General features: G+C 42.3%; 1 non-coding gene across 1 annotated transcript; it reads left to right on the top strand.

The window, feature by feature from the left end:
- The first annotated feature begins 16797 nt into the window (after positions 1–16797).
- TRNAG-UCC (transfer RNA glycine (anticodon UCC)) lies at positions 16798–16870 on the top strand. The gene has a single exon. It is a non-coding gene; the product is annotated as a tRNA-Gly (tRNA).
- Positions 16871–17883: the final 1013 nt, after the last annotated feature.

The following is a 17883-nucleotide window of genomic DNA, read 5'->3' as shown; positions in this document are numbered from 1 at the left end:
AGGTATATGAACAAGATGGACTTAAAGAGGCTGTTCTGATTCCCTACTCTGCACCATCAGCAGTCACCCCACAGATGGAAGTGGCTGGACAATTGAGTTTATCATCTATGCTAACATGACAGAAAATCAGGAGTTGAGATGTTGCCATGATGCTAATGTCCATGTGCTTTTCCCTCCATTTATAACTGTGGGCAGGTTCCTCTGATATACCTGGAATAAGTGATGACAGGCATTCAGTTATCACAGTGAACCCTGGAGGGTGTGTGTGTACAACGCCCCCCCCCCTTTCTAGCTCTATAATTGTTGATTTAACGCTTCTCACGATGCCCTTTGACCAAATGTCACTTACACCGACCTGCCAGCAAGCAGAGGTTTTGTTTACACAGAGCTCTAGACTGACGTTCTTAAAATGCTCCCCACCCTATAACCTCACCCCACCCTCAGTGTGATAGTGAAGCAAATTTTAGCTTCAGAATCAATTATCGAAATGTTTGGCTATGGCTTTCCTTTGTCTTAGAAATTTTGCCAAAAGGGTCTGAGAATGCCAAAAAAAGACCCTCACAAAATACCCTTTCTGGAGAGCAGGGGTTTATACAAGAACCTCTTTAAGTCTTTTGAATCATTCCCCCAAATTTGGCAGACCACTCTCTCCTCACCGCTCCTTGAAATTACACTGAATGCACTTTGAGAAGCTATTGATTGAGAAAATATGTAATGTTAGGATGAATTCAGGGTCCCTTTTAACTGAATGTACATTTTATGGATCATGAGATCTGCATACATTCTAAAAATAGACACACACACCTGGGAGAGGAGAATTCCCTGGCAGCTGGCAAATACTGCTGACTTCACAGACCTCCAGCAGTAATTCTGGATCAGAACCAATGTCAGACAATTATTCCCTAGGTTCCCTGCCCAGCTCCAGGGGTCTGTTTTTCTCCTACCCAGAATGCAAAGGAGCCTGAGCCAGAAAGGCTCCAGAATACTTGGTTTGTTTCCAAATTCTCTCCATTCTGGAGGACTAAAAAAAAAAAAAAAAGGAATCAATTATTCCGTGACTAAGTCAGGGATTCTGATATCTTCTGGAGTAAGAATGGGATAGCCAACCAAAGATAAGAGTCTTAGGCTATGTAGAACAATCTAGACAATTTGGCTTCCCAGCCTCAAGCCTGGAACAACCCTGTAGCCAGGTTGGGCCTGTGAGCTCTGCTTCTGTATTAAGGTTATGATGTATAGAAGGTTTGAATCAAAGAGTTTGAATTTCGATGCTTAGAGATGTGATCAAGAGTGTCAGTGATAGTCATCCATGGCAAGTGGTAGGACTGTACGTCCTGGCCTTCTTGTATTTGGGTGGAACCATGCAAGTAGTTCTGACTAATGAGTTTTTAGCCATTGAATCAGTGTTACTTCCAGGTTGTATCATGTAGCTGCCACTCTGAGACCCTCCAGGGCTTTTTTTCCCCTCTGGCTTTTTGGAGATGTTGGCTATTGTATCAGCCTGGGTCTCTGAAGACTATTTGTGAGTGGAGCCTCCCAGCTGAATTGTGATGGACAAGCAGTAGGATGGGAAGTAAATCTTTATTCTGTGATACCACTGCTACTTTAGAGTTGCTTGTTACTGTAGCATAACTTGACATAGCCCTACCAGATAGGCTAGACTATAGAGCACAATGCTTCTTTGTTTTAGGTTCCCTGTGAAAATTACATTGAAAGTTAAAAGGACTATATTTATTTATTTTTGTAGTAACCAGAGGCCCCTTTCAGCCCTTTTTCATCCTATGACCTCCAAACCCCACTGATTTGACTGGAGTTGAATTGGTTTTCATGGAGTGGAGAGCTGGGCAGACACAATGTTGCTAGGGTCTTGTTCTGTTGGCACACTTTTGGCCAGGCATCTTCTAAAACAGAACTTTCTTTTTGTCCCTTCAGAATGAGCCACATAGACCAAGCAAAAAGGGGGCAGGCTCTCTGTAGAGCTCAGAAAACACGGGACTCAAATCTTGATGCCTTTATGCTTGTCAATCCACTGTTTTTCACAGGCACTATTTTTTTCTGTGCTTGATTTTAAATGGTATTTTGAGTCTTGGCCAATTTACATCATTTTAGTCCCACACCCTTATCCTCTCTGGGACTCTTGAATACACTGGGGTTTGTGTTTGGACAGTTGTGATGATGTATTTCAAACCCCGTGCTTCGCTGCACACTTTACTGACATGCGAGGAACAACTGGGCAGTTTGGCACGTGTCAGGTTCTAAATGTAGGGATGAAGGTTTTAATGGTAACAGAGGGACAAATAGATTTGTCCTCAACTTGGCGGCAGTGTTACTCTGCCAAGCTCTGCCAGCCTGATGCTTGAGCACTTTCAGGCCCAGGACTTTTCTAAAACATGGAAAAGTTCCCTAGAACCACCGATGAGAAAGAAAAGCAAATATTTCTGCTTTGCAGCACCTTTAATAAATACCAGTGCTTTGGGCTGGACCCTTTTGGGTGAAGACTCTCTAAAAGGCATGACATTTAGACTTGGTCCAACATCATTGTTTCCCCACTGACATTTCACTTCCTTTGATAGACATCTCATTATTAAGCATCATATTATTAGCACAAGTGCTTTCTGTAGAAACATAAAGGCAAGGATGCTTATGAATCAGAAACCAAATTTTCTATTCAGGCTTTTAATCAGGGATCTTGGAAAATGTGAATACTCTTACTGGGCTGGAAGGACTGAGAGCCGCTTCCTCCCATGGTGCTTGATCTGCCAGGATAGGATGTCTGAGGGATGGTGTCCTGTGAGGCACAGGAGAAACTGCTTGTAGCCGTATTGACCTGGGGATAGCTACTGGGGGGGTCTTATAGCAGTGGTACCCAGCCTTTTTGGCACCAGCAACCAGTGCCATGGAAGACAATTTTCCCACGGACTAAGGCAGGGAGGGAAATGTTTTGGGGATGATTCAAGTGCGTTACATTTATTGTGTACTTTATTTCTATTATTATTACATCATCTTCACCTCAGATCATCAGGCATTAGATCCCAGATGTTGGGACCTAACGTCCCATATGAATGGGACGTTATATGAATCAACGGAGTCCTGTGAAGTGAGAGGTGAAGAGTGCTAAGAAGGCTGTGCCGCTCAAAAATACCTATTTGCCTGCATTTCCAACATCAGAAGTTATTCCTTCTTATCTTAAGGGTTCCAGATTATAGAAGAAATACTATAATTAGTAGTTAAGTTAATGAACTCTGGAGTCATGCCCCTTGGGTTTGAATCCCAGCTCTGCCACTTACTAGCTCTGTGAACTTGGGGAAATGACCCAAACTCCCTGATCCTATTTCCTAATTTATAAAATTGGATAATGACTGTCCTGCCTCATAGAGTTGTTGTAAAGATTACATTGAGTCCATACATGGAACACACAGACCAATACCCTAGCAGTGCTGCCTCTCTCCAGCTTTTCACTCCTGAATTCCAATCCTAAATTGGAGTTCAGGTTCTCTGAGCAGTCAAATGTGGTGGCTAGGTAGTCTTGTTGAGGAGTTACTTCCAGGCCTGGTAGGTTCCCCTTGACAAGGATTTGTTTTGGGTTTTCCTATCTCTGTGTAACCTTCTTGAGGTCTTGTTCAATTTTGTGTTTTATTTTGTTTGAAGATAAAGCATTTTAAGAACTTTTTTTTTTTTTTTTTTTTTTGCCACACTGAGCAACATGCAGGATTAAACTGTGCTTCCTGCTGCCCTGCAGTGGAAGCTCGGAATCCTAACCACTGGATGGCCAGGGAATTCCCTCTCTTGTTCAGTTCTAAACTTCTCAAAGACAGTCACAAAGATTCATAATGTAGGCACGGAATTTGAGTGTTAGTTAGTCGTGTCTGACTCTTCGTGACCCCATGAACTATAGCCTGCCAGGCTCGTCTGTCCATGGAATTCTCCAGGCAAAAATACTGGCTTGGATAGCCTTCCCTTCTCCGGGAATCTTCCTGACCCAGGGTTCAAACCCAGGTCTCCTGCATTGCAGGCAGATTACGTACAATCTGAACCACCAGGGAAGCCCAGGCATGGAACCTAGATGTGGGGAAAATTAGATGAAAACAGTCATCCCCTTTCTCCTGGGGGGTGCTGGGGCTGCTGAAGAAATTCTTTATTAGCCTGAGCCCAGTCTGGGCTAAGTGGGTTTCTGAAGGTAATCAGTTAACTCCATTGTTAAGGCTGACTTTCTGACTCCAACAGGAGACAGATTTTCCTTCTTCAGAACAGTCTTGTTGTCTACGGCCATATCACCCTGAACATGCCCAATCTCGTCTGATCTTGGAAGCTAAGCAAGGTCAGGCCCGGTTAGTACTTGGATGGGAGAACAGTCTTGTTTAAAATGAAAGACCACTAAAAAGAAAATTTGGCTAGTCCACCTTGCTTGCTGCTGCTACTAAGCCGCTTCAGTCGTGTCCGACTCTGTGCGACCCCATAGACAGCAGCCCACCAGGCTCCCCCGTCCCTGGGATTCTCCAGGCAAGAACACTGGAGTGGGTTGCCATTTCCTTCTCCAATGCATGAAAGTGAAGAGTGAAAGTGAAATCGCTCAGTCGTGCCCGACTCTTAGCGACCCCATGGACTGCAGCCTACCAGGCTCCTCCGTCCATGGGATTTTCCAGGCAAGAGTACTGGAGTGGGGTGCCATTGCCTTCTCCGACCTTGCTTAAGAATGTTCAAAAGACTTTTCAGAAACTGCAGGCTCTAATCCCTTGAGGGCAGCTGGTTCCCAGGCCCTTCTCTGCGCCACAGGGGAACAAAGGCCCAGGACGCTCTGGCCACCTGAGATCGCATCGGGGGAGTGCCAAGAAGTCGAAGCTCCTATCTTTCTCCAGTCTTTAAGGTTAGAGTCACAAAACTGTGATCCTTTCTTACAAATGGCTCTGTCTTCTGTCTTACGCAAACTACTGAGCAAATAAAATGGAGGTTTTTAAAGTTCACACTGACCTTTTTTGAAGTCTGGGACAACGTGATCCCTTCAATTTGTAATGGAAAACAGATTTAGCTACTTGCCTGGATAGCTCTTTAGGGAGCTGCTGCTTTCTCATTTTTAGAATCTTTGCCCTAGAATTTTTGCCCAAACTCTCCTTTTTGGTAAAACCCATGGGCATTGAATAGGCAAAGATGGGTGATTTGTACCCTGGTTTGGATCTCTGCTTCTCCCCTAAAGCAAGTTACCTACTGCATGTTCGAGCATGAGCTCCCATTTTCTTGATTTTCTTTGTTCACATCAGAAAAGTAATGTTCATTAACTATCGATAATTGAAACCAGGACAACGGGCCTACAAAAAATTATATACTATGAACTTTTTAAACAAGATTTTTCCGGGCTTGGGGTCCTTCAATGCCAATGTATTCAGTTTGATTTAGTTTTACTTTGTAGGTTTTTTTTCTTTTTCTTCTTCTCCAAGTTAATGGCATCTCTGAATACCAGCTTATTTAATCATACCTCTAAAATGTCATTTTGTTTTCTCTTCCAAAAAACTCTTGACTGGGGCAGGACAGGGAAATAGGATCTTCTCAAGGAACTGCCCAACCCAGCAAACATGTCTTGGCTATGAAAACAAATAGGAAAATACTAAATAAACATAAGTCTTTGCATTACTGGGTTTTACAAAAGTAAAGAAAAATAAATATGTATTTATTTAATGGACCCACCCTACTGGGAAAGCCCCAGCATGCCAAGGAAACATATCACTGGGGGTTCCCGAGGGAAGGAAGCCCTCCTGTAACTGCCATTTTCTTCCTCTCTTCTTCTTCCAGATCTGCAAGTAACCTTACCAGCAATTTTACTTTTCCTCGACTAAACTGTGATTTCCAAGTACACTGCCAGAGGGTGGGCCTCTTTGTCTTCACCAGGGCAAGTGCTGGGAATCTGTCTTTAACTTTTCTTCAGTCTCTTTCAGAGATGTAATTGGATTTGAGTTTCATAGTTATGCAAGTAGAATGCACTTATAAATTTGATGATTCACCATAATTTATGTTATGTTTAATTTGGAAAAGTGGAGCTTTGTCCAGACTTTACAATGATGTCAACTTTTATTGAGATATAACCGGATATGGAGCTAAGGATTTTACATACCTTGATTTTTTAATTCCCAGGACAACTCTATGAGGGAGATATTATCATTCCCCCATCTTGCAAGTGAAAAAGCTAAAGTACAGAGAAATTAAGTAACATGAGCAAGGTCACACAGCCGATAAGTGAAGAAGTCAGAATTCAAATCCCTATTTTGATTTGAAAGTCCAAGGTCTTAAACTCTATCAGCAGAGTGCTTCAGGAGTTGGCTTCTAGTAGAGTAACTCTTACATGATGGACTTGAGACAAACACTTGTTGAATAAATTAAAAAGCAAACACACAAATTTGATCCTTGTAATAGTCCTTTCAGTAAAGTTCGTACATGTAGTATTCATGGTAAATAAAGCTACAGCTGCTGCAAGAAATCGCTGCTAAATCTCAGTGCTTAACAGAGTGAATGTGTATTTCTCACTCATGTCACAGTAGAATATGGGTGGTAAGGATCCAGGCTCTTGCTAGAGTGTGGCTCTGCCATGTTCAGGGCTTTTCTCTCAAACTTACCCTGAGTGCTGTGGTCTCCAGGCTTGAGTCACCAACCAGGTGGCACGTGGTAGATGAGAGAGTGGAGGATGGCTCTGGGAGTGTCTTTAGGGCCAGGCCTGGAAATGTCGTTCATTTCATTGGCCAGGACTCTGTCACACGGCCTTACCTACTGCAGAGGAGGTTGACTGTGTGCCCAGGAAGAACATGAAATGGGCTTGATGAGCACAACTTGTCTCTGCAACAAATCTATATATTCTTTTGTAGATGGAAACCTGCAAACTTGTACTGTATTTCCTTGATAAAATCCTTCCCTCCTACTTGAATGGAAATTTCCATCATTTGAGTCATTCCTTTGTATTTGATGGCCAAGGTTGGAGTTTTGCACACCTAAGGTGTGATGTAAAATGCACAACTCTTCCTAGGACCACCTTCATTAGTTTTATTTTTAGTGCAGAGTACCCTTGTTGATAATATTAGAAAGCTCTAGAGGTTTGGAGGATACTTTGATAAGCGTGGATTCAGTGAAAAGCTCTGGGCTTGGGATAGAAGAAGCAATCTTAAAGTATGACTTGGTGGAGGAATGCCTAGTTTAGATATAAAATTTATGTGTGTGGCTGAAAAACTTCATAAGTTTATCTGTAAGGAAGTTAATCACCTTGTTCAGGATGACAAAGATTGTTGTTAAACTCGATCAGAAATGTATTCATCTCATTATTTGTCTCAAACCTGACTCAATTGAGTGATCTCATTTTGAGGGAGTTTCTTTTCATTGAGAAGTATGTTTATAGCTTGTCTAAGTGACAACTGGCAACATCCTCTTTGTATTTAAAATTACAACCCATTAAAGGCAGGTTTCTGTTTACTCTCCCAAGTATTGGGGCTCTCAAGTTTCTAATTTCTAATGAGAGGCTGAATTATTCATAAAAGAAATTTATCTTTCTTACTCCAATTATTAATCTCTTGATGCTGTTGGTGGTCTCATGGCTCTGCCATAAAAGCTTAATGCATTTTGTATCAGTGGGTCACACCCGCTGGAGATGTCTTTGGCTTGACATGAAGGGGTTAAAAAATAGGACTTGAGATGGTGCCAGACAATTAGGTAATTACAAAACACTTTTGCACATTAAAGTAATCTTGTAAGCATTACGCCTGAAGTCATGGCTACCAGCTCTTGCTTTCTTAATTGTGCACTAGGGTTTTCAATGTCATCATTAAGTTCCAAGATTAAAAAAAAAAAAGATTTCCTATTTTTGAAGCATATGGTGAATTTTTTCTCAGTAACTTTTATTTACTGGTATAAGAATAATTTTAAAAATAATAATAGCTCCAAATTAATAGTGAGATAGCAGTCAACATTGATGGAGCGCTCCCTATGCGCTAGGATTGGTGCTAAGCGCTTTGCAAGAGCTATTTTGTTTCGCTTTCTCAACCACCCTGTGAAGTAGGTAACAATAAACAGTTAAGGCTCACATAGTGCTTCCTATGCTCCAGGGACTCATTTAATATCATTACAATACTCTGAGGTTTGTGCTCTAACATTCATTGAACTAAGAAGCCATCAATTGTAAGGTAGTGTTATGAACTGAATTGTGTTCTCCTAAAATTCATTATTGAAGTCTTAACCCCCAGTACCTGAAAATAAACTGTATTTGGAAATCAGGTCTTTAAGCAGGTCATTAAGTTAAAAAGAGGTCATTAGCATGAACTCTAATCCAATACAATGAGTGTCCTTATACAAAGAGGGGATCTGGACACAGACAGGACAGAGAGAAAACCATAGCATAGGGAGTAGATGGTGATCTACAAGCCAAGCGGAGAGGCCTCGGAAGAAATCAACCCCAGCAACATCTTGATCTTTGACAGTTTCCAGAACTATGAGAAAACAAATTGCTGTTATGTAAACTGCTCAGTTTGTGGTACTTTGTTAACGGTGGCCCTGGCAGAGCTTCTCTGGTGGCACAGGTGGTAAAGAATCCTCCTGCAATGTGGGAAACGTGGGTTCAATCTCTGGGTTGGGAAGATCCCCTGGAGAAGGGGATGGCGACCCACTCCTGTCTTCTGGCCTGGAGAATTCCATGGACAGAGGAGCCTGGCAGACTACAGTCCATCAGGTTGCAAAGAGTCGGACATGACTGAGCAACTTTCATTTTCACTTTGGCAAACTAATACAAGCGCCATGATTTTACATACTGCTAAGAAAATAGCAAATTAAATCATGATCAAGGCTTTGAATTTTTATTTTAAGCATATTAAAAGAATCCTCATTTAGATACAAACTTTCATCAAATAAACTCTTGTGCATATGCAAAAGGGAAGTCATAAGTGAAATAAGGTAAGGTAAGGTATTCCTAAAACTTCTTCACGTACAGAGTATGACTTTTCTATAATACTTTTCTACTCAGAGTCATTAGAGGCTGATTTTCCACACAAAGTTATCTTCTATGCCATCAAGAGGGTTGATGTTACAGCATTTCTTAAAAAAAGGCTCCGCAATCATCTCCAGGATGTTCTTCAAGCCACGGTCATACATCCTGCATGTTTGGACGCTGACATGTTTTTGATCCTGTTGATCTGTTTCATCTCTGTGTACACAATCTTATTTTGATGCTAAATTGTGATGTTAAATGTTTGCACTCAATAATTAGTAACACAATAAATGGAAAGAAGTGGGAATATAAAGTGGGAAAATAGCCAAGAATGGGGGGAAGTTTTGAAACAGGAGAGAGGAAGGAACGCAGCCCCCAAATATAAACAGTCTACCTCGAAACTTTACCATTGTCTCCCCTGACATTCATGCATCTTCTGGTTGGCATCAGATCTGCTATCCTTTCCTGTAAGGGGAAAGAGTTACATTCTTGTACCACTGAGGCATGTGGGGTATTCAGGGCTGAAACGACCTGAGTTATCCCAGCCAAACCCAAAGAGGATGTCATCAGGAGGAGGGCCAAGTCAGGGGGAACTTTGGTCCCGGCCTTGTGTACACAGGGAGCTTCAAACTAAGAATTTGGATTTTTCCCCATTTTAAATATAGAAATGATCCAGGTTTCGCCTGATTTCTGAAAGACCCTGACTGCAAAAATGAAGCTCCAATTTTGTCCATCCTTGCAATAGATATTACTAGAGCAGCTTTGATGATTTCACTATCCAGCAGAGTAGTCAAACTTTGACTTCCCAGGAGAGTAATGCATGGTTGTTTACCTCAGCTAGCCCACTGACCAAGGGGAAAAGACCTATAAACTTGCAATTGCCTTTTAAGAGTAATTTGGGTTTCCCAGGTTGCTCAGTGGGTAAAGAATATGCCTGCAGTGCAGGAAACGTGGGTTCAATCTCTGGGTCGGGAAAATTCCCTGAAGGAGGGCATGGCACCGTCCTCCAGTATTCTTGCCTGGAGAATCCGATGGACAGAGGAGCCTGGCAGACTACAGTCCTTGGGGTCGCTAAGAGTCAGACACGACTATAGCAACTGAGCACACACACACACACAACGAGTAGTTTGCCGGAGATGTGGAGAGAGGGGAAAAAAGGAAATCTTATTTAAGATTTGCGATCTAGTCAGAGAGACAGTTTCATATTTACGGAGAGGAGGGAACAAGCTTTTGGACTGAAGGAAGAATAGGTGATTTGAGCAATTAGTTGGAAAAAAAACCCTGTCCCCAGAGCTGACTAATTTGACCAAGCTTGTGTGGTAGAAAACATCTAGTAAGTTACCTGGAGTTTCACATTGCCTGGCTGTTAGGTGATAGAGATTGGTAGTGTCTAGAAGACCAAATGTAGTATTTGCTTTTCATCTAAATAATGGGGCACCACTTGGAGGCAAAGGCTTTGACCCGCATTGTGAAGAGCAGGATTATTGCTCACTGTGACCTTGGTAGTTGCCAGCTCGACTTTGGTTTTTGCCTCCATCAGTTGCCACCTCTTGGGATTGTAAATATTGACACTCACCCTTCGAGAAATCAATACCTGCGTATTAGCCTCCAATTTCATACATCGATGTGCAGATCTGAGGGCCTCGGGTGGATAGGAGATGACTTCAGCATTTGAGAATGCTGCCTCAGATCTGAAGGCCTGTGGATTCGCATTTCCCCCAGTGATCCTCGGCTTCATGACATGACTTCTGTTGCTGTTATCTTTCGGCAGTGTATCTGCATGAAGAATTTTGGCAGAACTGTTTTGGAAAGCAGCAGACAAAAAAGCAGGATCTGCTTTCTTAGAGCTCAAAATTAACTTTCTGAAATTTGATAGAGTAAATTCTCCAAAATAATTCATAAAATGAAAAAAGAAAATTAACTCTCCGATCGAACAGGTGTTTAGAATGGTGATCCCGTGTCTCTTTGCATACATTGAGAGATGGGGTGTCCTGGGAGAGCTTTGCCATCCTCAGTCTCAAGTCAAGTGCCAAGTCAATCAGATTAAAAATGAATGATTCAAATCGTATTATCACAGATATACTTGTGATATATGATCAGTCTGGCTGGTGTACTTTCCTGTAGAAGTGAATGATGTTCTGATGAGAATTGTATCTATACAACTCCCCAAACAACCAGACTTTTGAGTCAACTCTTGTCACTGTGTGGACAAGACTCCTGGGAGTGATGGATGGGAGGGGATCTGGTGGTTTTATTCACATGGATACAGATTTGACCTAGATCTGTGCTCTGTTGCATAAACTTGAGTGAGGCACTGTACCAGGTGAGAAACCACCTTACCTCCAGCTCTGTGAGACCGCTGAGGAAAAGTAGGAAGCGCCTAAGGGTATATCCAAAAATAACTGACAAGCCTCTTAGCCTTTACTCTGGGGTTCCAGGATTGTTGTGCCCTCAGGCAAAGTTGGCAGAGGTGTGGCTGGGGTGAGTAGGAGAAAGCACTTCCCCAATATCCCTCTTGGTTTGAAATCCTACAAGAAGATCAGCACTGTCTCTGCAGGAACCCTGAGTACATCAGCAGTGACAGGACCCAGACCTGAGGTGAAAGATGGCTCCGCTGGGGAAGTTTGCTGGAACTGTAACTGGGTTCTGACTCACCCAGGTGCTTGGCTCTGATATAATCAGAATTTGCCTTTTTCTTTTAAAGCTGAAGTATAGTTAATTTACAATATTATATTAGTTTCAGGTGTACAGTATAGCAATTCAGTATTTTTGCAGATTATACTCCATTACAGGTTATTGCAAAATAATGACTATAATTCCCTGTGCTACACAGTATATCCTTGTTGCTTACCTATTTTATATACAGAAGCCAGTATCTGTTAATCCCATACTTCTGTTTTTCCCCCTCCCTCCCACTTTGGTCACCACGAGTTTGTTTTCTATCTCTGTAAGTCTGTTTTAGAATTTGCCCTCCTTTTAAACTAAGCCCACCTTGCTTTCCACCTCCTCATCCACACAGAAGTTAGGATGTTTTAATTTTCAAACATTTTAAATTAAAAGTATCTGTCCATGTTTTCAACATTATAAAAATGATTAAGTCCTCATTGGAGAAACTTCGGAAAATATAAAACTATACAAAGAAAAGAAGTCCCAGAGATCCATAGTCAGCAGGCAAAGGCAACCACTGTTTATATCTTGGCCTTATGCTACCAGTCTTTGTATGTGTGTGTACATATATTCCAACTTTAAAGGATATTTTGAAATAAAGTTCACACTCCAACTAAAGCCAAGGTGGTGACACTCAAGTATTCATATTTGCAGTTAAGACCGAGGGCCACCAGGGTCTGTGCCTGGGCCATGTGATGCCGCTGAGGAGGCCGTTATGGATCTAATTTACAGTTTGGCTACACCGGGCAGCTTGGTGATAAGCACAGCGTGTTTGTTTGTCTTTGATGGATGCCAGGTGGCTTGTGGTCAGACAATCTTCCTTCGGCAGCCCCGGCACTTTGAATCCACGGAGCCAGCTTGAGGCCCTCCCCCGGGGCAAAACTTGGCCCACACAATGGGCCCCCACAACAAAAGGACGGTCACGGTGGCAGCGGCACCAGGAAGAGGACAAAGAAGCATGTAGGCAGAGAGGAAAGAGGAAGAAAGCTAGGGAGGGCGCAGGAAATGCAGCCAACGAGGTGCTGGGGCTGGCCGACTGGCTTTCCTGCTGTGTTCCAGGGACTGCTCTGAGAAACCCTGCTTAGGGCACTTTTCATTAGAGGACCTGGATTGAGTCTCGGAATGAGTGCAGGTAGTGTGCTAAGCTTAGACGTTCCCCGCACCCAACCCCGAGAGCTGTCAGCTTGCGAGGCAGTATCCTCTTGGAGGAGGATTTGGTGCGGGCCGCAAAATTAGAAGCAAGAAATAACCACAAATAAGAGAGTGCTAGTGGCCAAACATTTTTCGATCCTGGCATGGGCTGTGACGGCCATGTGTGTTTATGTCCTTCTCCAGCTGGAGCTGAGAAGAGGCATCTCCAGAATGTTGGCATCCGGATGCCTCGAGAGCAGGGCGTGTGATGGGGTAAAGGCAGGGATGTGTCAGGGAGCGTTTGCTGGAAGGTATTTGAGGCTCACCTTGAAGCCAGTGAAACATGCTGTATAACCCAGAGTTATCTCCATACTGGGCCGGGCTAGCCATAGGAGGAAGGGGCTGGAGAACCCCAGGGTTAGTAATTTTTCCTCCTCAGCTTTTGCTGGTTGTGAGACTGGAATGTGACATTGTTTCCTGATAGGGTCATAATTTTAAAAGCTAATCATTTTCTTCTCTTAAAAAAAAAAGGTCCCTATCATAAGAGAAAGAAAGTTGCTCAGTCATGTCCTACTCTTTGTGACCCCATGGACTATAGCCCGCCAGACTCTTCTGTCCATGGGATTCTCTAGGCAAGAATACTTGAGTGGGTTGCCATTCCCTTCTCCAGGGGAATCTTCCCAACCCAGGGATCCAACCCAGGTCTTCGCCTGCATTGCCAGGTGAATTTTACTGTCTGAGCCACCCAGACAACCATAGAGAGAAATTTGGATGTTATAAATAATTAAATTTTGGTTTTGCTTAAATTTTGGTTTTGAAAAAAAAAACAAAAGACACCCCAAAAACAAGTTCCCATATCAAAATAGGGGAAATGGGACCAGGTGGTTGGTGGTGAATCCTTTAGAGGGTGACCTGGACTGAGAAATCAAAGGGAGGTTGGGGACTCATGGCCCATTGCTGTAGAGAACTATCCCCCAGTCAGGATGGAGTATATTTCATAAAGTTTCCCCAGGATCAAACATTAGACCTGAATGACAGGTCAGTTCAGACACTGGGTGAGCAAGACACAGGAAGAGATTAGTCACAGAGCCTAGGGCGGGGGTTCCTGACTTCCTTGAGGGTATGAATTTCTTTTTCAAATTTCAAAATCCTTCACACACCTACAGGAGAGTGTGAATACCCCCTTATTAAAAAAATTAAAGGTGATTCAAAAATTATTAAACGTATTTAAAGGCATATTACTTGGCCAGCAAGCTATATATTAGCATGTGCTTGTGTTCAGTCTCTACAGTCATGACTGGGTCTCTGCAATCCCATGGACTGTAGCCCACCAGTCTCCTCTGCCCATGAGATTTTCCAGGCAAAAATACTGAAGTGGGTTACTATTTCCTTCTCCAAGGGATCTTCCAGACCCAAGATTGAACCCACGTCTCCTGTCTCTTCTGTGTTGCAAGTGGATTCTTTACCCACTGAGCCACCTGGGAAGGCCCATAATAGCATGCAGTTGAAACCAAAGTTGTAAAGGAACTATCATAATCACTGCAATCAGACAAATACTCAACCTACACCCCTCATGGCTGTTCATCCCAGCCATTGGGTATTTGAAATGGAGCCACAAGGCTTCCCGTCATGCCCTCAGGACTGTGAGATTCTTGCTGTAGCCCCACAAGATGTCAGCAGTGTGATGATCAGAGTACCTGGTGGCCACTGTCCCAGAATTAAGTCAGTATTTAAACAGAAAGCCCTACCCAGTGCCCCGGAATATATTCCCCAAAGAGCTTCTACACTGCACAACTGAAGTGAGGGGGAGCCTCATCCAGTTGGAAAATGAGATTTCCAAGGTCTTCCTGAAACTGTGGAAAAACCTTTCAGTATATCCTGACTTTTGACTCCTGACACTATGTTCTTCACACACACACACTTACTTCACATAATTGCCCACAGCCCTATGTATGTGATATATCACAAAAGGAATTAAGTCTTGGGGAAACCCATCCTTGTTCAATCAATCACATGCTGGTACTTGGTCCCCCATATATTGATGCTTAGAGGCAAACTGTTTTGGTTAAATATTTGTTCATGGTCTTAGGCTGTATATTGTCACTCTGCTTATTTAATTTATATGCAAAGTACATCATGAGAAATGCTGGGCTGGAAGAAGCACAAGCTGGAATCAAGATTGCCGGGAGAAATATCAGTAACCTCAGATATGCAGATGACACCACCCTTATGGCAGAAAGCTAAGAAGAACTAAACAGCCTCTTGATGAAAGTGAAAGAGGAGAGTGAAAAAGTTGGCTTAAAGCTCAACATTCAGAAAATGAAGATCATGGCATCCAGTCCCATCATTTCAAGACAAAGAGATGGGGAAACAGTGGAAACAGTGGCTGACTTCATTTTTGGGGGCTCCAAAATCACTGCAGATGGTGACTGCAGCCATGAAATTAAAAGATGCTGACTCCTTGGAAGGAAAGTTATAACCAACCTAGACAGCATATTAAAAAGCAGAGACATTACTTTGCCAACAGAGGTCCGTCTAGTCAAGGCTATGGTTTTTCCAGTGGTCATGTATGGATGTGAGAGTTGGACTGTGAAGAAGGCTGAGCACCGAAGAATTGATGCTTTTGAACTGTGGTGTTGGAGAATACTCTTGAGAGTCCCTTGGACTGCAAGGAAATCCAACCAGTCCATCCTAAAGGAAATCAGTCCTGGGTATTCATTAGAAGGACTGATGTTGAAGCTGAAACTTCAATACTTTGGCCACCTGATGGGAAGAGTTGACTCATTTGAAAAGACCCTGATGCTGGGAAAGATTGAAGGCAGGAGGAGAAGGGGATGGCAGAGGATGAGATGGTTAGATGGCATCACTGACACAATGGACATGAGTTTGAGTAAACTGCAGGAGTTGGTGATAGACAGGGAGGCTTGGCATGCTGCAGTCCATGGAGTCACAAAGAGTCGGACATGACTGAGCAACTGAACTAAACTGAACTGAACAAATACATTTTCTTTCCAATGTGATCAATTCTTTCTGAATCAGCTTGTAACTTCTGCCTTGAAGCCACAAGTATTCAGTAATGCTTTTGAATAAATTTGCATTTTTCTCATCACCAAAGTATCATAAAAAACTTAGACATGTGTATGTGTCAGACCACTCACTCTGTAAGGTGTCATGCCTTTTTTTTTTTTCAGCCTCAAAATCTCACTTTATTTTTTTTTAATTTGGCAAAACTAATACAATTATGTAAAGTTTAAAAATAAAATAAAATTTAAAAAAAATAAATAAAATAAAATCTTAAATAAAATTTTAAGATTGTCATGCCTTTTTATGTTTACTTTCAGTTTTCAGAAAAATCCTGTAAAATAGGTACCAGGTTTCCCATTTACAGATAAGGCAACTGAGACTGAGAGAGGCAAAGTCACTTGATCAAAGTCTTGCAAAGAACAAGTTGTGGGACTAGGATTCCATTCAGGCCTGGTTAAACCCACGGTCAGTCCTAAGCCAGTTTGCCTTCTTGAATAAGGAAGAATCTCTATTTTTGGAAAATAATATTGTACTGTTATTCTCTTTTCTTTGTGTACAGAAGTTTTAAATCTTGAATATTTTGGTGTATTAGGTTGCTGCTGCTGCTGCTGCTAAGTCGCTTCAGTCGTGTCCAACTCTGTGTGACCCCAGGGACGGCAGCCCACCAGGCTTCCCCGTCCCTGGGATTCTCCAGGCAAGAACACTGGAGTGGGTTGCCATTTCCTTCTCCAGTGCATGAAAATGAAAAGAGAAAGTGAAGTCGCTCAATCGTCTCCAACTCTTAGCGACCCCATGGACTGCAGCCCACCAGGCTCCTCCGTCCATGGGATTGCCTTCTCCAGTATTAGGCTGAGTGTGTGAAATTGCTGATATTTGGCCATTTCCAGCCTGTGGTTCAATCTTGTAGTTTCCTTCCATGTATGAAGGAAAGAAGAAAGAAAGGAAAAAACAAAATATGGAAAAATAGAGAGCAGTAGAAAGACCAAAGAGCAGAGAGGAAAGAAAGAAAGAAGGAAAAGAAGGGCCCTTCCTTGGTGGTCGAGTGGTTAAGACTCTGCATTTCCAATGCAGGGGGCACAGGTTTGATCCCTGGCCTGGGAGCTAAGATCCCACATGCCTTGTGGCCAGAACACCAAAACATAAAACAGAAGCAAAATTGTGACAAATTCAATAAAGACTTTAAAACTGGTCCACATCAAAAAAATCTAAAAAAAAAAAAAAAGAAGAAGAAGAAGGTATGAAAAGTTATTAGATTATACTAGCAAAGCTCTGTAACTTTCCTAAATCCTGCTGCCCCTCAGCCTCTTCCCCCACAAGCTTGGCTTTCACTGTCCAGAGCCTTTGATCAGCATTTCTACAGTCACCAGACTACCAAGTAATCAACAGAGACCAACTGTATCACATTGTCTTTCATTCTTTACTTTTTTTTAAAGCAAGAATTGCGCAAATTTCTAGCCACAACCTCGAGGGGGTGAGAAGAAAGAAAAGATCAGCACAACAAAGCCTCGCATTTATAGACGCCTATAAATACAACTTTCCCCTCCTGGGGGGAAAACACTGGACCAAAACAAAGTGCCCGCAATGTATGAATTTATAAAAATGTAAAGTTAGCACACATTGGAGTTTCAGATGAGAAACATGACCTCAATGTCAAAAGAAGAGAGATGAGAAAATAAAAAATGAAAGAAACCTTTTTTTATTAAATAATTAGCTTGGAGATGATACGAAGTGTTTTCTAAATGAAACCATTGATAGGAGGAAATAAAAACATTTGAACAATTTGATGAACACATATGAATAACAAATGACAAAGCCAGTGAGCAGATGAAGCCCTCAAATGGAAGTCTTTAAAGGACAAATGTTCTTACCCCCTAATGTTATCTCAGAATCTAAATATGTTCAGCAAGAGCTGGTAGGAGAGAAATGTTCTCTAAAATGATGATTACGATATGGCTATTACCCCTCACCATCAGCATGAAGAATCTCATTTGGCTCTAGCCCAATGTGATATGAAAGAAAGAGGACTTTTCTTTTCTTATAGATGTTAGCGATTAAACTGGATCAGAGTGGCAAATCCAGGAACCAGAGCCTCCTGTTTTCTTTAGAAACATCCT

Source organism: Bos mutus, chromosome 6 (genome assembly GCF_027580195.1).
Source record: "Bos mutus isolate GX-2022 chromosome 6, NWIPB_WYAK_1.1, whole genome shotgun sequence".
In the NCBI taxonomy this organism is placed as follows: domain Eukaryota; kingdom Metazoa; phylum Chordata; class Mammalia; order Artiodactyla; family Bovidae; genus Bos; species Bos mutus.
The sequence above is the reverse complement of the archived record's forward strand: the minus strand, read 5'-3'. Positions and strand labels throughout refer to the sequence as shown.